The 26,210-nt window shown below is 40.6% G+C and overlaps 1 long non-coding RNA gene across 1 annotated transcript; it reads right to left on the bottom strand.

The window, feature by feature from the left end:
* On the bottom strand, positions 1 to 24,849 carry LOC132664790 (uncharacterized). Its single transcript, XR_009603838.2, has 3 exons — positions 24,709 to 24,849; positions 1,716 to 1,960; positions 1 to 67 (listed from the first exon to the last, which is right to left on the bottom strand). It is a non-coding gene; the product is annotated as an uncharacterized LOC132664790 (long non-coding RNA).
* Positions 24,850 to 26,210: the final 1,361 nt, after the last annotated feature.

Here is a 26,210-nt window from a genome sequence, read left to right as displayed (position 1 = left end):
GGTTTATGAACTGGTAAATAGTTATACCTCCTTGGTCTTCTGGCATCTTTTCCATTTTCCTCAATTCCTAAAAAAAAAAAAAAAAAAAAAAAAATAGACAGTCGAAGTTCAAAAATAGAATTCTCTTAGTCTTTTAAGTAATTTGGATGTGGAGATATGAACCTGGGCCAGGACTAGAGTGACTGAGACAAGTGAGGTGCTTGGCACACACAATTTAAAGAGGCTTTCACAATCAGGGTAGTGCAAATGCTAGCCATCAGGGGATGGGGAAAGTGGGTAGATCTGACGGAATGGGTGAAGAATGTGAATCTATTTGCGTTCCACGTGAATGCTTACTAAAGAGTGATGTCAGCCGAGGAGAATTTTAATGATCAGGTAGATGAGATGACCTCTTCTGTCGAGACCAGTCAACTTTAATCCTGGCTATTCCCTGGCCTTTTGAGGACCTTGGAGAGGTAGGAAAACTTCCTCCAGGACGCAGTATGTACTTCAAATCAATAGTGTCCCCCAAACTCGGGATTCAGGCATCCAGGAATGTGGGATTGAAAATGCCTTACTCTGACTCCTGGTGATCTACAAGAAAAAGTTGTGCTTCCTCTGTCTTCATCTTTAGACTCTGTCTGTCTGGAAATCTTATTCCAAAAGGATCAGTCTTCCACGAGTGAGAACAATAATTCCACTCAACTGAAAATTAAGACTGTCGCCTGGCCACTTTGAGATGCTTCATCCAGTGAACCACCAGGCGAAGAAAGTCCTTACCATATTGGCTGGGATGATTGATCACGATCATTAAGGAACAATTGGGTAACTACCCCACAGTGGGGGTAGGCAACAGTATGCCTGGAATGTAGGAGATCCCTTGGGGGCATTTCTTAGTACTTTCAAGTCCTGAGATTAAAGTCATTGGAAACTACAAAAACCCAATTCAGGAAGAATTGCTAATAACTCGAGCATTCAGGAATGAAGGTTTGAGTCACTCAAGTGTGCCCAACCATTACCAACTGTTGCACTTTCTGAAGGCAAAGGGAATTTTGAATGGGTGGCAGAATAATTTAGTTATAATTACCAGCCATTATCATGTGAACATTTAGAGAACTAAGTACTGTAATAGTTGAGTATTTTCTTATCTTGATATGAAGGCTTATATTAACCAACATTTTTTTTCTGCGACTTTTCCAGTCTCCTTGTTAACATGAGATATATTAATAGTCGTTTATATTTTACCTCAGTATTTAAATTACCAAATGTCAAATGAGGAGTGTAAATCATCTGGAAGAAGATGATTTAACCGGAGACACCAACACATCTTTGCATCCATTTGGGGGGAAAGTCTTACACTGTATTTACTCTTTGCCTCATGTTTAGTGGCAATGTGATTTTACTATTATTTCCATTTGGACGTTAAGCGTGGTTTGAAGAGATAGGTATGGGTGGCAAGTTGATAAGGAGATAATTGGTGTGGTTTTGTAATGTGTCACACTCATCTGGGATGAAGTGTTCCCTGGAGTTCCCTTTCCTGAATATTTCTGGTGCAGGTGAACCGCCGTCATATTTTCGTGCAAGATTTGGAATGCAGAAGTGAAGAAGCAGCCTTTTTGTGTATTTGCTTCAGAGGTCGAAGCAACTGCTTCTGCAGCTCACTCGTGTTGGTGTTCACCTGCTGGCTCACCTCCTTGGTGTGGGGCAACACCTGGGCCCGTATGTCCTCCACTTACCCTTAAATCCTCCTTCAGCTTTTCTATTGCTGAGACACGTGTGCTCATCTCCATGGTTTAGGGTGTCGGCTTCTCCTGTAGGACATGCGATTTGTCACGGTGGAGGTGAGAACTGATAAAGGTCCAGGGTGTGCTCTTGGATTCCAGGCAACTCATACACATAAGTTTCGGCTTATAGTTATGGGTTTCAGTTTGTCTTTGCTGTTCCTCACTTTACATCTATCTTCCATTCAGAATTATCTGCTCTGTTCCAGCATTAAACACAAAGACGGCAGGCTTAGAGAGTCCCATGATTGCACTAGATCAAGTTCCTGTTAAAAATGCATATATATGTAAAACTCGGACTGATACAGATACATAGGAATAAATAACAAAAGAAGTTTAAGACCTCCACACTGTAAGCTACAAAACATTGCACAGACGAATTAAAAATGACCTAAATAAATAGAGTGACATATAGACAATGTTCATGGATTAGAAGACTCAATATTGTGAAAATGCAAGTTTCCCCAAAGTGATCTATCAATCTGATACAGTCCTAATCCATATTCCAGTTGACTTTTTTTCATAAATTTTAAAAACTAATTTAAAAATATGTATTAAAATGCCATAGACCTGTGATAGATGAAACAATTTTAAAGAGGTAATTAATCTCTCACAAGTAGGGTTTACTCAGACGTGAGGGCCATCTGGCTGCAACATTTATCACTCCATTGATCTCCAGGGTTGATCTGGCTGATCTGGCTGGCTAGGCAGGGGTCCCTTTCCTCCCTCACCATTCCATGTGTATTCCTTCCAAAGATGCACTCTAGGTGGGAGAGGATGACCTTCCCCCGTAGAGAAAGACTGTTCATTCTTTGGCCACGGGTATACAAGAAGCTGCTCTCCCCTAGTAGAACCTCCAAAATAATCTCACAAGTAAGGCTCACCCTATTTGATTTTACAGAATTGAAACATTTGTATTAGTGAAAAGGTGAACATACAGATCAGTGGAACAGAATAAATAGTGTGTCTGGAATGTAGGAGGTATGCTGGGGTACTTATTACTTTCATGTGCTGTGAATAATCCACACATATAAATGTAGATTTTAGGCAAAGGTTCCAAGAAAATTAAATGTAGAAAAGGTAAGACTTGTAAACAAATAGTGGTGAGCTAACTGTGGACTTGTATGGAAAAAAAAAAATCCTCAACTCCTCACATCATAAACAAATATTAACTCAAGATAGATTTTAGAGTTAAATACAAATTTTAAAACTCTGAGATCCACAGAAGAAAACATAGGTAAAAAAAAAAATCTTTGAGATTTTAGAACAGGCAAAAATGTGTTAGATCACCAAAAACATGAAAAACAAAAGAAAGAATTGATAAATTGGACTATAGCAAAATAAAAACTTTGTTCTTTGAAAGACATCATTAAAAAAATGAAAAGGCAAATTTGGGGTGTTTTTCGACACAAACGACCAGTTCTCTGATTTTCCAGACACCCAATCGGGTGTTCAACAATTCAGTTCAGTTCTGGCACTAACCACTCAGAGTTAGCACAGACCCCACAACTTAAAGTCTTACAGGACTGTCCCTTATGTCGGATGCCAGCTGCATTTCTGAGACCTCCCATACTTCTGGCCCCCTGGCTATAAGTTGAGAGTTCCCATGACTCCTTTGATAATTTTCTAGAATGGCTCATAGAACCAGAAAGACACTTTACTTATGTTTACTAGTTTATTATGGAAGATACAAATGGATAGCCAGATAAAAACATATATAAAGTAAGGTCTGGAAGGATCCAAAGTGCAGAAGCTTCTGACCTCGTGAAATTGGGGCAGGCCACCCTCCAAGTGCATGGATATAATCACCAGTTGGGAAGTTTCCCAAATGTCCTTGTTCAGGAATTTTTAGAGAGCTCAATCTCCAGGTGACCCCTTCCCTCAGATAGGTGGGTGGGGCTTACAATTCCAATCATCTAATCACTTAGTCTTTCTTGTGATCAATTCCATTCTGAGGCTTTTAGTGGCCCTAACCTAAGTCCCTTCATTAGCATATATTCAAAAGTGGCTGAGGGAGGCTTCTTATGAATAACAAAAGATAGTTCTGAATAAGTCACAGGATGAAAAGTACGTACCTCATAGGGAATATAGTTGATAGTATTATAATAGCATATGATGACAGACAGTAGCTACAGTTGTGGTAACATAATGTATACAGTTGTTGAATCACTGTGTTGTACACCTGAAACTAATACAATATTGTGTGTGGACTATACTTAAAAACAGAAAAAGACATTTCTATCATTCAGGAAATTCCAAAGGTGCTCTGTGCTGGAAACCGCATACAAACACCAAGGACTTATTTTTTTGCATTAGATCTCAGCTATTCACAGACTGGGAGAAAACGTTTACAACATGTGCGTTAGGCAAAGAACTTATAACAAGGACATATAAAGATCTCTAGCAACGAATGACAACTCAATTTAAAAAGATTTGAGGGACGCCTGGGTGGCTTGGTCGGTTGGGCGGCCGACTTCAGCTCAGGTCATGATCTCGTGGTCCGTGAGTTCGAGCCCTGCGTCGGGCTCTGGGCTGACGGCTCAGAGCCTGGAGCCTGTTTTGGGTTCTGTGTCTCCCTCTCCCTCTGCCCCTCCCCTGTTCATGCTCTGTCTCTCTCTGTCTCAAAGATAAATAAACGTTAAAAAAAATTAAAATATAATAAATAAAATAAAAAGATTTGAATGTACAGTCCACAAATGGACAACGTATATGTCAAAAGATCCTCACCATCATTGATCATGAGGTAAATGCAGAAAAACATGACATACCACCATACACTCAGCAGAATGGCTAAAAGTTAAAAGACTGATCATACCAAGTGTTGGTGAGGATGTGGAGGAACTGGAACTCGCATATACTGCTGAGGGGAAAGTGAAATGGTACAAATACATTGGATAAATTTTGCAAGTTTCTTAAGGAGTTAAAGATACACCAACCATATGACCTAGTCATTCAACTTTTAGTAATTAACAAGGAAAGCAAAGCTTTCCAAAAAATATATTATATTCATAATGGCTTCATTTGTAATAATCTTAACTGAAAACAGCCCAAAGATTCCTCAACTGTGGAATGGATAAACAAATTATAATACATCCGTACTCAAGTCAGTCATGAGAAGAAGCAAACTATTTGTGTACACAAAACACTGATGATTCTCAAACACATTATCTTGAGTGAGAGAAATCAGGGCGAAAAAAAAAAAAAGATCCTTTACTGCATGATTCATTTTAGGCAAAGTTCTAGAACATGCTAACTCATCTGCAGTAATGGCAGGCAGGTCTGTGGCGGCTTCAGTAAGGGGAATAGAGAAAGATAAACTGCGAAGAAACATGAGGCCATGTGGTGGTGATGGAAATGTCCGTTACCTTGATTGCGGTGATGATTTCAAGGGTGTATACGTGTCAAAACTGATCAAATTGTACATTTTAATACATGACGTTTAATGTGCTTTAATGATACCAAAATAAATTTGTAACAAAACAAAACAAAACAAAACAAAACAAAACAAATCCATACCTGGAGAGAAAGCTAATACTGACCTAACAAATGTTCCGATGGTTTGCAAGCATGTGCAGTAAGCACAGGTGTTATTTTTTCACCTTTTCTTCGAAAACATTTCTCCCTTCCTTTGACCTCCTCCTGTGCTCTCACCCCAACCTTGGTAACAGGGACGTCTGACTCAGGCCATGTTGCTCACGTTACTCTCTCTCCCGTCACGGAGATGGGCATGTAACCCAAGCCATGCCTCTCAGTGTCCCTCAAGATTAAAATGGAGCTGGCGGGGAAGACTCCTTTTCCTTCTGCTGTTAGAGCCATCAGGTAGGAGTACAGGGCTGCTGGTAGCCTGTCCCCTTCCTACGTGGAGGGTGCAGCACTTCGAAAGAACAAAGGAACGATGGAGAACGAGACAGAGAGAGGAAGTTCTGGAGCCAAGGAGACAGGAAGGGGGGAAGGAAGGTGAGTTAAAGAGGAAAGGGAGAGAAGGAGGGTGGGCGGGTGGGGGGCGGGGGAGGAGAGATACTTGGATGTAGTATTTGGCTTTCTCCAAGACCAGCTTCACCTCTGCCCTTTCCACAGAGTAGATATCTGAGCCAATAAACTTCCCTCTTTGGCAGAAGGTGAGTTAGGCTTCTGTCATTTCCCACAGAAAAGAGTCTCGACTGATACAATACTTATCTAGTGCCATTCTTTTAGACTGAGGCAATAGGGGGGATTTGTATTGTTCTCTTTCACTTGCATCCTCAGTGCTTGGAAAGTAGTTCCTTTGGTCCAGGTTAGGTACATAAGAGACCAAATCTCTTGATATGCAATTTCTTTGAGGACCTTTCTCTCTTCTCTTGTCTGTAATGTCTTTTTTTCTTTAGTTTTTTGTTTGTTTGTTTGTTTGTTTGTTTTGTTTTTGGCCTTTAAGATGCAAGCTGTGTTTTTTTCTCTGGAAGTTTCAGTCTCTGGTGGGTGGTGGGGATGGAAGTTGAAATGAACGATGTAGCAGAAATCAGAATGTTTTCCTAATTCCTTCATTGCAGTCGCATTGTATCGGTATCAGTGTGGGGTGACCCATGATTCTTTTTCTCAGTGGAGTGCTCTTAACGCAGTAGTTAGCAAGAATTTGCCCTAGACTCTTGGCATATCATTTTCTGTAATTTTTAGTCTACAATGCAGATGTAAACTTTTATATGTTTTTTTAAAATATTTAAAAAAAATAACTCAGGGGCGCCTGGGTGGCTCAGTCGGTTAAACGTCCGACTTCAACTCAGGTCACGATCTCGCAGTCCGTGAGTTCGAGCCCCGCGTCAGGCTCTGGGCTGATGGCTCAGAGCCTGGAGCCTGCTTGGGATTCTGTGTCTCCCTCTCTCTCTGCCCCTCCTCCGTTCATGCTCTGTCTCTCTCTGTCTCAAAAATAAATAAATGTTAAAAAAAAATTAAAAAAAAAATAACTCAGTATGTTAATGGAAATTTGGGAAAAAGTTAACCAAGTGACACTTGGACCCCCTCCTTGTTAAATGGGAAGGCTGGCAACTTGGTCTTTAAACATACGAGTTATTCCTTGCTTCCATCAGACTTCTAAGAATGGAAACATTTAGCCTTCCATTGGTGTTTCTCTGGTTTGGAAACCCAAAGGTGTGAAGTTTTCTTTTATGGTGAAATGTCAGTTGTCTTAAGTGGATAAAGAGAAGCATTTCTGGAGAGGGAGCCAGCCCAACATCCTCCAAGGGGCAGGATATACTCCGTCTACTAACTCTGTAAAGTTGGCCCTGTTTCCAAAAGGCCAGAAAGCGTAGTATAGGGCAGGAATAATATTGGAGGAGGATCTGGAAGTAAGAACTCACATCTGGGCCACAGAGAGTCAATGGAAACATCCCCAAACGAGCCTCAGAGGGTTGTCTCCATATTTGCTTCTCAGATGCTTCTTCCTGGTTAACAAACCATGATGGCTGTCAGTTGGAGAGGCAAGCTATAGTCCGACAGGGGCTGAGAAGTTGGGAGAAAAGTTGTGGAAGAGGTGATTTATTGCTGGGGTATTTATATTTGGGGGCTTAGCATGTTTTTTTCCCAGAAGTTCTAGGCTTTCTAATTTGAATGTCGCTGTAAGAGAATATACTTATCTAAATGTAGAATTGTTGGAGGAACATTGCCTATGATTTATACCCCATTTCTGTGAATTTCTTACATTATATACCTCCCCGAAAGAAGCAAATGGACTTATTTAAAGACAGAGGAACCTACAGATGGTGTTTACAGAGCTCACCTGGGTAGAAGGCACAGTAGGACCTGCCTCTGAAAAACTCGCTTGTTGGCCCCACGCTAACCCCAGGGCTCTGAGAATCCCCTAGAATTCCATCCAGGTTCTTCAAACTCATGAAGAGGGAAATAATATTATGAAATTGGATGTCCAAACGGTTGCTATAAATCCTGAGATATTTCTTCCATTACACTCTCTCCGAAAAGTCTGTTTTCCATGATGGACAGTTAGCTAATCACCCTGATATTGGCTGCTTAATTTCGTCTTTATAACATTACGAATCTCTTGTATTTAGGCTCAGAGAAATGATCCTCGAAGAACGACTTTCTAAATGAGTGATATTTACACTCTATTAGATTCAGGACATGAAAGAATGCACAGCAGACTTCTACTCTTTGTTAGTTCCTCTTACTTTCGATATGCCTTTCAAGTGGACTGCAGAATACGTCACATGGGTTAATAATCTGTATAAAATTTTAAGGGGCGCCTGGGTGGCTCAGTCGGTGGAGTGTCCGATTTCGGCTCAGGTCATGATCTCACAGGTCGTGAGTTGGAGCCCCGCATCGAGCTCTGTGCTGACAGCTCAGAGCCTGGAGCCTGCTTCGGATTCTGTGTCTCCCTCTCTCTCTGCCCCTAACCCACTCGCATTCTGTCTCTGTCTCTCTCAAAAATAAATAAACATTAAAAAAGAAAACATTTAACAAATTTGAACATGTGTCTCTAAAACACATTAAACGGTAATTAATTTCAGGTCAGCAAGATGGAAACCCTCACAGACCCCTAAAAATCATTATAGATAAATTTAGTGGGGAATTTTAAATATAAATTTTAATTGGTTTAGTAATGTTTCTAGTCACTATTTATTATGTAACTTAAAAATTATAGCGTACCTTGCTGATGTTTTTTAAAGCTGTTATTAACATAATTTATTTATTAAAGAGAATGGGAAAACTGTACTGCTAATCCTCCTGACTCAGTCATAAATCTTTACTGTTCTGCAATAAAACACATTTCCAATAACGCTGAATACACTTTCCCCTGAACTTCATTCTCTTCGGCTTTAGTCACTTCATGTTCTTAACATCATGATATATGTCCCCCAATGAACCAGATGTTCTTTGGGCTGGGAAATGGAGGCTCTTATTAAAATGTGCATGTGGGGGTTTTCTGATATCTCATGAGCGTTATTTTCTCAGACGGCATAAATGCCAAAGATTTCCAATTAATTTTTATTTATTTAATCAGAGCGAAGCTCTATGAAGAGTTAGCCCTGGACAGAACAAGTGTGAGAAAATCAAACGGATAGTCTGGGGACTATGCCAACAGTGTTCGTATTATATGGTGCTTCCTTAGCCTCGTCTTTATGTGCTTTCAAACATTCAGCACCACACAGCATGGGCTGTCTAATCTATTTGGTAAAACTTGTGAAAACAACACCAAGAAAAAAAGATAAATATTCTCTGCACCCAGAGTTAACAATCAAGCAATACGGAAAGCATAACACATGGGTAAATTCCTAGCAGTGCTATTGCTGGGTCATAGGGTAGATCTATTTTTAATTTGTTGAGGAACCTCCACACTGTTACAGGAGTGCTGATGCGTAGGGGTACTTGTACCCCAATGTTTATAGCAGCACTTTCAACAATAGCCAAATTATGGAAAGAGCCTAAATGTCCATCAACTGGTGAATGGATAAAGAAGTCGTGGTTTATATACACAATGAAATACTACATGGCAATGAAAAAGAATGAAATATGGCCTTTTGTAGCAACGTGGATGGAACTGGAGAGTGTTATGCTAAGTGAAATAAGTCATAACAGAGAAAGACAGATACCATATGGTTTCACTCTTATGTGGATCCTGAGAAACTTAACAGAAGACCATGGGGGGAGGGGAAGAAAAAAAAGAGGTTAGAGAGGGAGGGAGGCAAACCATAAGAGACTCTTAAAAACTGAGACTAAACTGAGGGTTGATGGGGGGTGGGAGGGTGGGGAGGGTGGGTGATGGGTACTGAGGAGGGCACCTGTTGAGATGAGCACTGGGTGCTGTATGGAAACCAATTTGAGAATAAATTTCATATTTAAAAAACAAATAAATAAACAAAAAAACAAAAAGTATAACACATAGGAATAAACATAAAAATATATTTACAGAAAGCATATATACACATGCAAAAGAATTCAGGAGACTTCACTAAGATTGTTTTCCTAAAAAATTATTTTGATATAGAAGTTTACATAGCATTTCAGCCTTACTGGATGAGTTAGCTTCTTATAGATACCTGATACATAAGCAGATGTTAACAGCAGTGAACCCATAAGCTGGGCTAAAAACATGCTTGCATATACTTGTTTCCTTTAGAGGATGCATATCATTTTCAGTACTTAAGATTCATACTGGTTTGGGGGCACCTGGGTGGCTCAGCCGGTTGAGCGTCCGACTTCGGCTCAGGTCATGATCTCACAGTCTGTGAGTTCGAGCCCCGCGTGGGGCTCTGTGCTGACAGCTCAGAGCCTGGAGCCTGCTTCGGATTCTGTGTCTCCCTCTCTCTCTGCCCCTTCCCTACTTGTGTTCTCTCAGTCTCTCTCTCTCAAAAATAAATAAACATTAAAAAAATTTTTTTTTTTTTTAAAAAGGGCCAGGACTATATGGCAGGAGAGGTATGTTCTTCAAGACCCATGGAGAGCCAGAGACCCAGGAGCATGTCACATGGGGACAGAGAACTGGAGCCCAGGACAGGAAGGTAAGGGGTGAGGAAAGTCCAGGGAGACTGGGGCCTTACAGGCCACAGGGAGGCCCCCTTTATTCTGGATGAGATGGGAAGGTTTGGGAGGGTTTTGAGCAGAAGAGACAACATAATCATGACCTGACCTACATTTTAACAAGATCACTGAATTGGCTTCTTGTCGTGCCCCTCCCTGCCCCATTTTAAATTATAGTTCTATTTTGGTGTTAATCTCATTCTTTTTTTAATAGAAAATTCATGGCCGTCACCCTGTAGCATGTATAAATATATCACATGATTTTGAAATCACACATGGGTCCCTCACCTGTCAGTAAGCATACCAAATACTTTATTACTGGTATAAAAACATTCAGAATTATGCATTTATTGGACATAAAAAAGTTTTTCTCAACAGGCATTTTGGTATTTATGTATGGTTACGGTTTACCCAAATAAAAGCTTCATTCTTAAGGTCCTCCGAATGTGGTTTTTAAAAATCATTTACAAAAATCCAGTAAATAAAACACTTCACTTTATGATAGTGCATTAAATTCTTGTGACATTCTGCACATGCTCCATCGAATAAAAATTACAATTTCTCTCTAGTCACAAGTTCCCTTTATGAGAAATGCGAATCTGTGAATTTACTGCTAGCATATGTGAATTTACTACTGACTCGGCATCATCAGAATTTGGGTCCATTTGAAAGAAATTGCAGGCCCTCTTTGGTGGGGATTGCAAAACAGGCAACTTGAGATTGGAAGTAGAACAAGGAATGATAAAACAAGAATAAAAAATAAGAGAATAAGAAAAGTAAACAAAAATCTGAAGGATATTTACCTTCTATTCCCTGAACTTGTTACCTTTGTTCTGCCATTTTGGAAATTCTTTCTCCCAGGCCTGACCTTTTTTTTGTAACAGATTTTTTTTTTTTAAATGTTTATTTATTTTTGAGGGAGAGAGAGTCAGAGTGTGAGTGGAGGGGTGGGGCAGAGAGAGAAGGAGACGCAGAATCCGAAGCAGGCAGGCTCCAGGCTTGGAGCTGTCCGCCCAGAGCCCGATGCGGGGCTCGAACCCACGAGCCGTGAGACCATGACCCGAGCCGAAGTCGGACGCTCAACCGACTGAGCCACCAGGCGCCCCTTTTTTTAACAGCTTTATGGGGATACCAGTACCATACAACTCACCCATTTAAAGTATACAAGTCAGTGTTTCTTAGTATACTCACTGAATTGTTTTGCCTGATTTAAATGCTACCCAATCCTTGAAGTTCACCATTGGTACTTTCCTGTACCCCCACCCACCCCATCCGGCCCCTTTCTCAACCCAAATTTTCTATACCTCTTTTCAACTCCGTTCTTTCTTCCATGAGCAGTTCCGTTAATAACATTACCCGTGGAGGGGCTGGGTGGCTCAGTCAGGTAAGTGACTCTCTATTTCCGCTCAGGTCATGATTTCACACGTCTTGAGACGGAGCCCCACGTCAAGTTCTGTGCTGACAGCATGGAGCCTGCTTGGGATTTTCTCTCTCCCTCTCTCTCTGCCTTTCCCCTGCTCATATGCTCTCTCTCTCTCTCTCTGAATATAACTAACTAACTAACTAACTAACTAACTAACTAAATAAATAAATAAATTTAAAAAACAGCCTTGTCTACACTTTTGAATCAAGCCAGCAAGCCAGGGTCAAAGCCTTGTTGAAGATGGCTGATTCTTTTCCTTTCCCTACTCAGTGTGAACACTCCAGCTGACTCCACCTTTGACATGTCCCCCCACCCCCTTCCCAATGCCAATCATTTCTGAGCCTTGTTTCAGGCCTCCCTACGTCTTCACTTGGATTGTTGTGAAGGTGTCCCAAATGAGTTCCCACCAGAAGACCGTACCCCATTTTAATCTACTCTTGCACTTGCCTTGCCAAACCCAAATTGTATCATCGTTTCCTTCTGTCTCAAACCTTTCCAGGTCTTCCAGTGACTTAGTGGTAAATCTAGATTCTTTGGCCGACCATCCACATCCTGCACCCTGTGGCTTCAGGTTATGCTTCTTGTCTTCCTCCCTACCCTTCCTTCTCTTGTCATGCATCCAGAAAATTCCAGCCGCTGTGTTCTGAACCAGTAGGCTTCGGTATATTTATACAAATTGATACTTCTGTGCATATTTAGGTACCGCAATTGCCCCCTTCTCCTTTGTCTGTCTGGGGAATTCTTCCACATCCTTCATATACTAAACGTGATACCAGCTCGGGGAAACCTTTCCCGAATACCCAGGACGATGTTTCCAGATCCTTCTAGCTGTTATTGCATTAGGTTCAAACCTCTTTTTCTGCCTGAAATTTAGATTGTGGTCACTTGGTCCAGGTCTCTTTTAATTGCTAAGTTCAAGGGCCGTCCGGCCCTCACGCGGTGCCTTGCGCCGTTCTCAGTCCATAGTGGGACTCAACGTGCAAAGCTGGATGTCACTAAGTATATCTTCACTACAATTGACGTCACGGTTTTCAGGAACTAGATGGCAACTTCTTTGGTGCTGGTCTGGTTTGGGATTTTTAACTCTCTACTGGTTTCTGGTTTTTTTCTCACTTCTTCAGTCTTCAGAATAGTCTTCCCACAAAGCAGAAAGTGAGGCATCTTAGAAATGGCTAGGTAAGGGACAAGGAGTGGCCCTTTTTTGGTGGCGAAGCCCCACAAGGCTCAGCTACCCTTTTAATCCAGGAGGTCGGTGAGAATAGAGGAGGGGATATAAAGAGAAGTTGGAAGGTAAGGTTACGGTAAGAGAAATTTTAGTAAATCTGTTGAAGGTTTGGAAACGAAGAGATGGAGAGAGAGAATAGTGATATACTGTGAGTGTGACATTAGATTTTGAGCATACTTATATTTAAAAAACCCATTCCCCAGTAAATGCCTATAATATAACAACCAGATGGTATATTTTGCTTTTTAAGATTTCTAACCTTTACAATATGCTGGCTTTATAAGGAGCCATTTGAATTTTAATGATCCAGATTTCCAAAAGGAGACGGTAGTTGATATAGTTTTAGGGTATCTGAAGTTTAGGATGGGAAGACGTACCCTCATATAGCCCCTGCTACCCCAGGTGGTATGTTTTTTCGCACATGGCCCTGCCTTAATCCTTTCCCCACTCTGCCCTTGGATGGGAATTGACGAGGACTTCAAGGTCAGCCAATCCATAATCTCTGACTGTAGCTCTAGTTCAAAAAAAGCTAGAGAAATCAGACATTTTGTCCTTTGAAGTAGAATCACTCAGAAAGAGATCACCAAAAGCTATCGAGAGACAAACTGACTGGGGTAGCTGTCATGGGTCCCACTCAAACCAAAGTCACGAAGAAGTCATGAAGAAAAGCACACTGAGCAGGGGCACCTGGGTGGCTCAGTTGGTTCAGCAACCAACTTTAGCTCAGGTCATGATCTCACGGTTCGTGAGTTCCAGCCCCGTGTGGGGCTCTGTGCTAATAATTCCGAGCCCGGAGCCTGCTTCAGATTGTGTGTCGCCCTCTCTCTCTGCCCCTCCCCCGTTTGCGCTCTCTCTCTCTCTCTCTCTCTCTCTTTCTCCTTCAAAAATAAATAAATGATAACAAATTTTTAAAAAAAGGCAGAGGCAAATGCTCAAGGTCTGACAAAGGGATAAAGAGGAACTGCTTTGGGTCTAATTATGTACTCCATGTATATTCTCAGAATAACCCCACCCCCCAGGTAGTAGATCTCTACCCCTTGCACCCAAAAAACCCTTGCTAAAGTACGAATATTCTGGTCTGTTTTCTGCTGTTTGTACTATAATAAAGTAAACGAGGACCATTTTCTCCTTATCTAACCTCCCTTGACAAATATCTTTATGGTTTGGGGCTCAACTAAACACCTACTTAGTAACCTTTTGTTATGTTTCAAGTTCTGTGCTAGTCAGAAGGCAAGTGTCTCTTAATTTTGAGTTTACTGATGTGCTGTTAAATTAAAATAAGTATCTCATGTATATATATATATATACATGAGATACTTATAAAATAATAAGTATCTTATGTATATATATACGTATATATATGTATATATGTATATGTGTATATATATATATATACATATGTATATACGTATATATATATGTATATATATATATATTCCGGCAACAATTGCAAGGTTGTGGCTACACATTCCTATGATGGCAGCCACAGGCATTATCACTCCTTGGCCTGCAAAGACAGAACCTAATATTGTCACCTGTTTGAGAGTAGCCATCGTAGGTAAAGCCCAGTGGAGCCCTGCCAGAGTCGGCTTCTAGTCAGGACCTCCAGTTCCTCTTCATGATGTTGGGCTAAATAATGGCCACCCAAACATATCCTGTCCTAATCCCTGGAATGTGTAAATATTACCTTATATGAGAAAGGGAATCTTGGTAGATAGGATTAAGGATCTTGACATGAGGAGATAGTCCTAGACTACCCAGGTGGGCCCTAAATTCAATCTCAAGGGTCTTTCTAAGAGACAGGCAGAGGCAAATGACATACCCAGAAGATGGGAAGCCATGTGACCACAGAGGCAAAAATGGAAGCGATACAGCACAAGCAGGGAATGACGGCAGCCACCAGAGGCTGGAGGCTAAGGAAAAATATTCCCCTCGGGCCTCTGAGGGGAGCAAGTCCCTGCCGACGTCTTGATTTTGGCCCAGGGAAACTGATCTTGGACTTCTGGATCTAAGTTTCTTTTGTTTTAATCAACCATATTTGTGGTAATTTGTTAGAGGACGACAGGATTGCTTGTCTTCAGAAATCAGAAAGGGAGAAATGAGAGAGGCTGCTGAGGAGTTTCTTAGATAAGCACAATGAATAAAGAATGTCCTCGGCTGGAATCATTTCGACCTCACAGATTTTATACTTGTGGGGATTTTATGAGCCTCTACCTCCATCAGTGACCACAGATAGCCTCCTGGCTTGTGTTGAAGAATCATGATAGGCCTCAGGTCTCCTCGATTCTAGAAGGACTTGGTTCAGCTCAGATTATACAGAGATCTTTTTGAACTGATGTTTGCCATTCAATGCTTGTAAACCTGAGTTACCATCTGGGAGGCTGTGGTATGAAAAACAGCTCCAACGGAAGACAGGTGTGTGTGAATTGCCAGTTCTGCCCTAGGGGACACTTGGTATCTGGAGCTATGGCTGTGGTGACATTTGGAAGTCTCTTGTACACTGTATGCAGACCTGAATTCAAGGGTCTCCAAGAACAACGTTCATTGCAAATGATGGTATGAGACATCACTATCTTGTTCCCGATTGCTATCATTTGATCATTAAGTATGTTTGTTGTAAACTGTTAGTGAATTATTGTCTTCTATTTCTAATTTGCCAAGAGTTTAAATGTTTATCATAAATAGGTTTTGAGTTTTAGTAAATAATTTTTTTCCTGAATCTATTGAGAATATCATCTGTTTTTTGCTCTCTTAATCTATTAATGTGCTGAATTATTTGAGTACATTTTCTTTTTTTTTTAATATGAAATTTATTGTCAAATTGGTTTCCATACAACACCCAGTGCTCATCCCAACAGGTGCCCTCCTCGATGCCCATCACCCACTCTCCCCTCCCCCCCCACCTCCCATCAACCCTCAGTTTATTCTCAGTTTTTAAGACTCTCTTATGGTTTGCCTCCCTCCCTCTCTCTCTTTTTCCCCCTTCCCCTCCCCCATGGTCTTCTGGTAAGTTTCTCAGGCTCCACATAAGAGCGAAAACATATGGTATCTGTCTTTCTCTGTATGACTTACTTCACTTAGCATAACACTCTCCAGTTCCATCCACGTTGCTACAAATGGCCATATTTCATTCTTTCTCATTGCCACGTAGTATTCCATTGTGTATATAAACCACAATTTCTTTATCCATTTGTCAGTTGATGGACATTTAAGCTCTTTCCATAATTTGGCTATTGTTGAAAGTGCTGCTATAAACATTGGGGTACAAGTGCCCCTATGCATCAGCACTCCTGGATCCCTTGGGTAAATTCCTAGCAGTGCTATTTCTGGGTCATAGGGTAGTTCTATTCTTAATTTTTTGAGGAACCTCCATAATGGTTTCCAGAGTGGCTGCACCAGTTTGTCTTCCCACCAAGAGTGCAAGAGGGTTCCCGTGTCTCCACATCCTTGCCAGCATCTATAGTCTCCTGATTTGTTCATTTCAGCCATTGAGTAAATTTTCTAATGTTAAACTAACCTTGGATTCCTGAAATAGAGCACTTTGATATGATCAATTACACTTTGACATATATGGCTTGGATTCACTTGGCTAAAAGATATTTCTGAGAAGGCGCCTGGGTGGCTTAGTTGGTTAAGCTTCTGACTCTTGATTTCAGCTCAGGTCATGATCTCATGGTTCCTGAGTTCAAGCCCCACATCGGGCTCCATGCTGACAGTGAGGAGCCCATGTAGGATTCTTTCTCTCCCTGTTTCCCTACTCCATCTCTGCCTCTCTCTTTCAAAAATAAATAAGCAAACTTAAAAAAAAGATATTTCTGAGTCTATATACATGAGTGAATTAGCTTATTTTTAATAAAAATAATTTTTATTTGCTTTTCTTATAGAATTTTAGCATGAAGGTAATTTTAGTCTTATGAAATGAACTTTAGAGTACTCCCCTTTTTCCTCTTATTTGGATGATTTAAAAAAAATGACATAGTTCACAAAACAACCGAATTCTAGGTTTTCTTTGCACGAAGATTATTAGCTGCTGATTCAATTTCTTTAAATATTATAGAGGTGTTCAGGTTGTGTGTTTCTCCTTTAGCCAGTTTTGTTTAATAGTCTTTTCCACAATGCATTTTAGCCAAGCTTTAAAATTTCATAGGTATAAAGCCATCCATGTTATTCTCTCAATACCATTTTAATCTATGATTTATATGTGCTATGCTTCTATTTTCACTGTTAACATATTTGTCTGTGTGCGTATCGTCTCTTTTTGTCGTGACCAGTTTCAGCAGACATTTTTGTCTATTTTAGTGTATTCTTTTCAAAAAACCAATTTTTGGCTGTCTTGATCTTCATTATGATGTGGTTGCTATGTTCTTTAATTATTGCTCCTATTTTTATCATCTGATTACTGTCATTTTCTTTGGACCAGTAATTTATGTTTCTCTTTGTCTTAGTTTTGACAATTAGCTCATTAAATTTCAACGTTCTCTTTTTCCAAGGTAAGAATTTATGGCTATAAATTTCTCTGTAAGTACAGCTTGAGCTATATCCTGCAAATTTCGGTAGGTAATATTTTCCTTCAGTTCTGGGTACTTTCTAATTTCCCTTAAAATATAGCCTTTAATAAATTAATTATTTAAAAGTATAATTTAGGGGTGGCTGGGTGGCTCAGTCGGTTACGTGTCCACTAGTGATTCAGGTTATGCCCTCTCAGTTTGTGGGTTCAAGCCCCGTGTTGGGATCTGTGCTGCCAGCTCAGAGCCTGGAGTCTGCTTGGGATTCTGTGTGTGTCTCTCTCTCTGCCCGTCCTCCGCTCATACTCTCTCTCTCTCAAAAATAAATAACCAATAAAAAATTAAAACAATTAAAAGTATAATTTAAATTTTCCAAACATGCTTTAAGTTTTTTTAAGTTTTCTTTTCATTTTGTTATAGACCCATATGGTTGCCCATATGATACTGAATGTGGTGAAATCTACAAGTGTGACGTTCGTGTTTAAGAACCAAGCAATAGCACTACTAGGAATTTATCCAAAGCATACAGGAGTGCTGATTTACAGGGGCACTTGTACCCCAACGTTTATAGCAGCGCTTTCAACAATAGCCAAATTATGGAAAGAGCCCAAATGTCCATCACCTGATGAATGGATAAAGAAGGTGTAGTTTACATATACAATGGAATATTACTTGGCAACGAGAAAGAATGCAATCCTGCCATTTGCAGCAACGTGGATGGAACTGGAGGGTATTATGCTAAGTGAAATAAATCAGTCAGAGAAGGACAGATATCATATGTTTTCACTCATCTGTGGAATTTGAGAAATGTAACAGAAGACCATGGAGGAAGGGAAGGGGAAAAATAGTTTCAAACAGAGAGGGAGGCAAACCATAAGAGACTCTTAAATACAGAGAACAAACTGAGGGTTGATGGGGGGTGGGCACAGGGAGAGGGGAAAACGGGCGATGGGCACTGAGGAGGGCACTTGTTGGGATGAGCACTGGATGTTGTACGTAAGTGATGAATCACGGGAATCTACCCCCCAAACCAAGAGCACACTGTATACATTGTATATTAGCCAACTTGACAATAAATTATATTAAAAAAAGAGAGATATGTGTATATTGTCTAAAAGCTGGGTAAGCTTTCTGATTATATCCACTAAATAAAACACTTTTTCTAACTCGTAAATTAAGAATGTTTTAAGTGATAAGAGGCCATGTTCTCTATAAATTCTTTCTCCTCTTAGAGTGTGTTTCTCTTAAGTCTTCCCTAGATTAACTGCGTCAGAATCTCTGAGGTGCTTGCTAAATATTCAGATAGATGGGAACCATTCCCCTACCCACCAGCGATTCTGATCGAACGGTTCTAGGTTCTATGACCAGAAATTTGCATTTAACATGGTTTAAGAAACAGGAAATAGTGGGCACCGGTGTGGTTCAATCGGTTGAGCGTCCGACTTCAGCTCAGATCATGATCTCACAGCTCGTGAGTTTGAGCCCTGTGTCGGACTCTGTGCTGACAGCTCAGAGCCTGGAGCCTGCTTTGGATTCTGTGTCTTCCTCTCTCTCTGCCCCTCCCCCACTCATGTTCTGTCTCTCTCAAAAATAAATAAACATTAAAAAAATTACAAAAAAAAAGAAACAAGAAACAAGACTATGGTAATCCACTGGAAGGTGATTATGTAATACTGTTATCCTCAATATTTTTTTCTCATTTAATCAGCCTCTTTTGTTCAAGAAATCAATTTTTTTCCCTCAAAGAGTACTTTATGAACTATTTTAAAGATCTTTTAAGAGACAAACATAGTTATAACATAAACTGTGAGAGTCTAATTTCCTATGGTATGTAACTGATAATATTTTCAGGCTCATAATACCTTCAGGCTGATTCATGACGTATTTCTTTTAGTATGATGGATTTCTTTCATTCTTACTGAGGTTCTCCTGTTTCATTTCATTTCATTTCATTTCATTTCATTTCATTTCATTTTTTAAAGTTTATCTATTTATTTTGAAAGAGAGAGACAGAGAGTGGAAGGGGCAGAGAGAGAGGGAGAGAGAGAATCCCAAGCAGGCTCCACACTGCCAGTGCAGAGCCCGATGCGGGGCTTGAATTCACAAACTGTGAGGTCACAACCTGCGCTGAAACCCAGCGTCAGATGCTTAGCCCACTGAGCCACCTAGGCGCCTGGAGATTCTCCTGTTTTAAAATAGTGCCAAAGAATGCTAATTACTTTACTAATAATAGTTTATTAAAACTCACATTGCATTTTAGCTTGAATCATGGCGTTTAGTATTACATTATTCTCTGTTTTGTGTGCATTGGTTTTATCTGCTTAAGTCAATTGTATATTATTTGAGATTAGGAGCTGTCCTATATGCATTTTTATATATTGACCCCAATATCTAGTATTACGTGGACTGGTAATATAGATAGTGAAAAATACGATATTTTAAATTGATAGTTTTCAAAGGTTGTGTTTTTTTTTGTTTGCTTGTTTTTGTTTTGGCACATCCTTTTTTCAAGTTAATGAATTTCAGGGTCTTAAAAAACAGCATCGACTTCAAAAGTGATAAGTAAGACTTTTAAATTTATCATTATTTTCACCAAGTCTTTTACTGCAATGTTAATTTTTCTTTGTCTTTATAACAGGATCTAAGGAAAAATATAAGAAATGCATCTACCTATTATTATCATCATAGCATTCGTAAATACGTTTTAATTTACAAAGTGTTTCTGCACTGCTTTTTATCCATTTAGTCATAACAACAATCATGTGAATATTAACCTTATAAATAAATACAAAAATTTATTTCTACTTGAGCAATGGTTCAGACAGGTTTCAGAGACTGGCTTAAGAGCAAACCAGAATCAAGATGTCTTTCTCTTTGTCTGTGTGGCAAATACAAGCACATCATAGTCTGACCAGACAAATACAGTTCACAGAACAAGTGTTAATAAGGATGTGAAAGCAACTGTAAGACAAAACTGAATTTATTACACCTGCTCGGCAAGAAAGACCTGCATTTGGAAAAATTCTCACCAGTATATATCAGTTGATCTTACATATATCATGTTGGGTGAATGAATAGGGTTTCCACTAGTTGTAATAGGAGCAGAAAAGTTACGACTGGCTCTAGGAGAGAAGAAAAAGAATTTCATTGCTCCCAGATTTAAGTGGGGGCTCAGCATTCCAATCTATCTCAGTGTACAGTTTGTTTATCTAGTCCATATGCTACCCTTGAAGCTTATCAGCCAGGGAAACTTCTACAGATTTCCATAGCATACATATGTGCCTACACAATCTTGCCATTAACTGTAACAACTTTATCAAAGTGTGAAGGAACCACTGAGAAAGAATAGACATCAGACAATAAAGACCTACAAAACCAAGTTACTTTTTGTTTCAGTTTGTAAATGAAAAGAATATATATATATATGTGTGTATATATATATATATATATATATATATATATATGCAAAAATGCATGCTTTTACCTATTGTTATTCTTTGATTTAACCTAGCATATTGGATCTTCAGGGAGGTGGATCTATAATAATCTACTTGGAAAACCCTCTACAACTGTGTCTGAGTTCTGAGTATAGTGGAGACCATATTGGTGGTCAAAATTGCATCATCTTTAAATGCCTCAAGTTCAAAATTAGTGCAAAGTGAGTCTGGAAGAGGGATTTAAAACTGGCACGTCACCACAACATGCATAGTTTGTAATAGGAAGTCTCGTGACTAAGGGACTTTGTCATTATCTATGCTAAGCAGGTTTGGAAATGGCATCTGGATAAGAAAATAGAGACTAAGTCCTAAGAACGTATTATGACTCAGGGTAACTTCTTTCCTGTCTGGGTAGAAATATTGATTTGAAGATCAGTTCAGTGACAACCATATAAACGAAGCCAGGCATTGCAATCTGATACTTTGATTTCACCCAAGAGTATTCTTTTGAGTTTAACGATGTTCCATAGACCATTGAAAATATTTTCGTAAGTGGATTCTTCTTAACCGAGAACCAGTACGTCAACATTTTCTACTAAGAATTCCCTTGAAAACAGTTTTTTTTTCTGTTGTTTGAGTGTAATTCAAGATCTCGCCACTGGTTTTTCTTTTCCTACCAAACCATTAAAATGAAAACAGAAGAGAAGCGTTTCTTTACCCTACTGATATTTCTAGTGAATAGCATCTTTTAGCATGGTTAAGCAAACTGATATAACGTTTGTAAACAAGCCAATTAATTTATGACATACTCTACCTAATTAAGAAATCCACAAATTTTTTTTTTAAATGGCATGATTTGAGACCAGAGAATCTGTCACGTCTGTGGGTAAAACTTCATGTTGATTTGAAAACTTTCCAAGTTCAACTGTGCCTGACTTGCTTCCTTGGGGGCAGGGAAGTTATTACTAGATGCATTCCTGAGGATGTAGGGTTGACAATACTCCCTCAGAACCTTCCAAATCCTAAATCATGAGTCCGAGTGGGGCTGAGGTTTGGGCCAGGGATGTGTGTGTGTGTGTGTGTGTGTGTGTGTGTGTGTAGAGGGAGCGTGGTTCTGAGTGCAGAGAAACCTCCACAGAAACTACCAGTTCTTCTTGGTGACAAGACTGAGTTTGTCTCTCCCACCTTTAACTAGAGTAAGTTCCTTGCACCTTTCTCAGAATGAGCATGAGCATAGAGGTAGCCTCGCTCTTCCGGAGACTGGATGGGAACAATGCTTTCCCTGTCCATGAGGTGGAAGAGAGAAAAATCCACTGTCCTTCTCTCCTGGCTGAGGCTGGAGGAAGCTTGGTGAGCACCTGTAGAGTACTTGTAAGACTCCTAGGCACTGAGGGAAAATGATAATGACTAAATAATTTAGGAACTATATAATTTAGACTTGGATGGAGCTGGTCAGAGGGGAACCAAAGGGCAAAAAGGAGGAAAAGATAGAAGAGAGAAATGGAGGAAACAACCATGAATGAGCATTTCAGCATACGCCTCTTATAAACTAAGATTCGGCTCTCAATGAAAAGAAATAAAGCTCTCACTTCAAGTAAGAAAGTAAGAGGAAGGAGATGGAGAGCCTGGGTGGCTCAGTCGGTTGAGCTTCCGACTTCCGCTCGGGTCATGATCTCCGGGTTCCTGAGTTCCAGCCCCGTGTGGGGCTCTGTGCTGACAGGTCGGAGCCTGGAACCTGATTCGGATTCTGTGTCTCCCTCTCTCTCTGCCCCTTCCCTGCTCATGCTCTGTCTCTCTATCTCTGTCTCTCAAAGATAAATTAACATTTAAAAAAAAAAGGTAAGAGGAAGGAGAGAATCTGGGAGAACAATTTGAATCAACTTTCAAATTTATGTACCCTTCTCACTTTTTACCAACATTTCTCTTAAATTCAAATGGAATGAAACATTTTTTCTTTATGATTTTTTCCAGAATTAAGTACTTTTTAAAATGGTAGATCAAAGAAAGTTGCCAAGGTCTAGTCTTCACCAGCTGGAGAGCTAAGAAAGTGGGTTTTTATTTTGTCTTCCTTTGTTTGTGACTTTCCACAAACAACACTCTTCCATTTTCAAGTTAAGATTGTATACAAAGTGGAAAACATCATAGTAAGAGTTCTTCCAGAAATCCTTCTATCTTGGAAGAAAATAGGAAATCTTAAGAAACTTTGGAGAAGAAAAGGACAGATTTAAGCTTCCTCCTGTAACTTAGTTACTGCTTTTACAGACCAAGCTTTGAGATGTTTGGAAAAAGGAGCCCAGTGAACGGCCACTCTGGGAATTTTTGTTCCAAAGTAGGTAGAGAACCTGAATCAACAGTGGTTTACTTTCCCCTTTTTGTTAAAAATGGCATCCACGGGGGCACCTGGGTGGCTCATTCGGTTAAGTGTCTGACTTCAGCTCAGGTCATGATCTCACTGTCCCAACCCTTGACACAGAACAAACCTGGCCATAGTCTTACTAGAGACAGTATCAGAAGATGATTCCATCCAGATGTGCCCTTCCAGATAGAAAAACATCAGTGTACCTCTATGGGTCTTAATCATTCCATTCCTAGAGAGATGGAGTGACCCATGTGATGATCTTGGAAGGAGAATCTGAGCACGTTAGCTAGCCACTTTCATTTGGAATTTGTTGTCTATAAAGAATAAGCGTTCTCCTTGACTACCCCCCCAGGGGAAAGCTCTGTGGGGGAGAGAAACATAGGGGAGAGGTGAGGGGCGGGACTGTCCTGGTCCCACATTATTCTTTGTCCCAAGCTGCCCCGGATGAGATTTTAGGTTCACTATGAAGGAACACATTTGTCTGAGCCACATTCTCCAGTCGTGGCTTAGTCTTCACCTGCCTTATTCCATTATTTCATTTCTCAAATGTTTAGAACTTGGTAGAGGTCACAGTGATGCTGACTATTGTACCATCTTTAAAATCCCAATAGGCAAAAGAGTATGAACTGTAGAGAGTAACACAGAACATTCGGAGTAACTGTGCTGTTCCCCCAATGAATATAGTTTAATCGGTTTATAAAATTACAGAATCGTGGAGTTGGATGGATCCCTCCAGAAAAAAAATCTGTGCAGAGTGCTATTATTTAAGGCTTAGACCAATGATGACAGCTTTTTTTTTCCTGAGCATACATAACAGATTGTCATAGTCCCAAGACTCCTTAACTCTACCTTACCTTCCCCTTCCTAATAATAAGTGCCAATCAATCCCAGAATAGCTCCTTATTACACTCAGAATGAAGACATAAATTTGATGAAAATGAAAATTGCACGTTTAAGTTGTCAACATATCAAACCTATTTATCTCATTATTTTAATGAACAAATTCGAATATTCTTCAGTATTTTCAGAAACACATGAATAATAATGTTTCAAAAGCCCAATTTGTTTTTGTTTCTTAGAAAGACTGCCAAAGAACACCTCCCTGTATTTTACACTCCCTCCCAAGGAAATAGCTTGAGACCAAAATAAGAAAGTTGGTAAGTTGTACATATAGTTCGATTCTGATTTCACTTTCGTGTAGCAACGTTCCTATCATCCTGAGACCCAACTTCCATTGTGCGTCGGCTTTGCCGAAATGCTAAGCAAACTTTCTGTCAGCAAAAAATGCATTTGAGGATCTCTTTTGAATTTTAAAATGGACGATTCTACCTTGCTGTCCTATTTAGAGTAAATGAGTTTCCTGTTCTCGGGTGACTGAAGATCATGACTCAAACACATTTTGTTCAACGACTAAAGCCATATATGGCAGACAAAATGGCAGCTTTCATTATGGATTAACATATTCTTCCATCTTCTACCTCGTTAAGAACTTACACGGGGTAAGCTCATTGATCACACTTAATTAAGGTGCCTGTGCCTTTCTTTCCTGCAGACGAAAGAGCATTGAGCTGAAAGGGCGAGAGCTCCGCATAGGTTCTCAGAGTTCAAGTTAAACTGTTAAAGGGGAATGCTCCCTGTCTTGCGTGAGCTACTGATCACAGACAGGGCATGTTGTGAAGCTCCCCCTTTAAATGTAACAGGGAAAGGCAAAGGGAAAGAGGAGAAGCTTGCATTTCCCAATCCCTTGGATGTGAATTTGGCATAATATTTGCATTGCGCTGTGTCTCTCTGCCATTAAACCCCCTGTTCAGCAAGGAGCCCTCGCTCGTGGAAAATACCTAGTGCGGGACCAGAGGGTGTATTTCCCCACCATTCAAAGGCCTGTGCCATCATTTACAGACCCTCTTCTCAAATACTGAATATGAAAGTGACCTTGCTGGGCTTGCAGCCTTTCTAAATTCCCATTAGCACTAAATTCAGGTTTATTCTTTTCTATGAGAACTAAAGAAATTGACTATCATTTAGCGACGGATCTCTAACCATAGGAGTCCTATCGAGATGACGGTGTCCCCCCGTCTTCCTTCTACCCGCAAGCACATACTCAGAGTCAAGAAGGCAGTGCGTTATACTGGGGGAGACAGGGAATCGATGTAACGACGCCCCTCCAGGTAAACACGTGTCTGGGAGACTTCGCAGGCACCTGGGGCCGAGTTTCCACAGCCCGGAACTTGTCACGGATGCCAGTCTGGCCTCAGTGCCACCAGGACTTGATCTCCTATGCGGTGACCCCCTGCCCCATCGTGGGAGCAGAAGCACCAGTGAAGCAGGCGGTGCAAGTCTCCTGTCTACACTCTCTGAAAATGCACCATCTCAGCAATTCCTTAGGGTTTGTTGACATGGTGGTTAGAAGACTGAGGAAAATGGCATCGGAAGAGACCCCGGAGGGCAAGACGGGAAGACGTATAGGGAACCCTTTGCCCGCTCGCCGCCTTCTGTCTGGCTGGCTTCCCGGGGTGTAATAAGTTTCCTTTCTCTGTCTGGGAATCCACCCATTGTCCTCGATTCCATTTGTCAGGCCTGTCACCCTGGCCCGGAGGAGTCTCCTGTGCTGTACAAGAGAGACTAGATGTTTTCTTTATCTTTCTTGGAGGAGGCACACCCCAAAGGCCTGGGATGCCAGAGGAATCAGGAAGTGACAAGGATTAAGTAAGGCTTCTGTATCCTCTGTCTTTCTGGGTGAGGGAAGGAATGCCTCCTCCGATCTTAAGACGAGAGCAGAAGCTAGCCAAAAAAGGAAAGAAAGAGTTCAAGGAGTGAACGGAACAGGAGGGAAAACTGCACAAAGGGATCCCCCCAGATTTGGGCCTCTTCCCAGGAAGCAAGTATCAGCACCATGTGAGGAGAGAGGAGCTCTCTCACCAGCAAGGGGCACACACAGGGCCCTGGAAAGGGCTGTGGCCCTGCCCTGCCAGGAGTTGTTACCCACTCGGGTCGTA

Source organism: Panthera onca, chromosome F2 (genome assembly GCF_046562875.1).
Source record: "Panthera onca isolate mPanOnc1 chromosome F2, mPanOnc1 haplotype 2, whole genome shotgun sequence".
NCBI lineage: Eukaryota > Metazoa > Chordata > Mammalia > Carnivora > Felidae > Panthera > Panthera onca.
The sequence above is the reverse complement of the archived record's forward strand: the minus strand, read 5'-3'. Positions and strand labels throughout refer to the sequence as shown.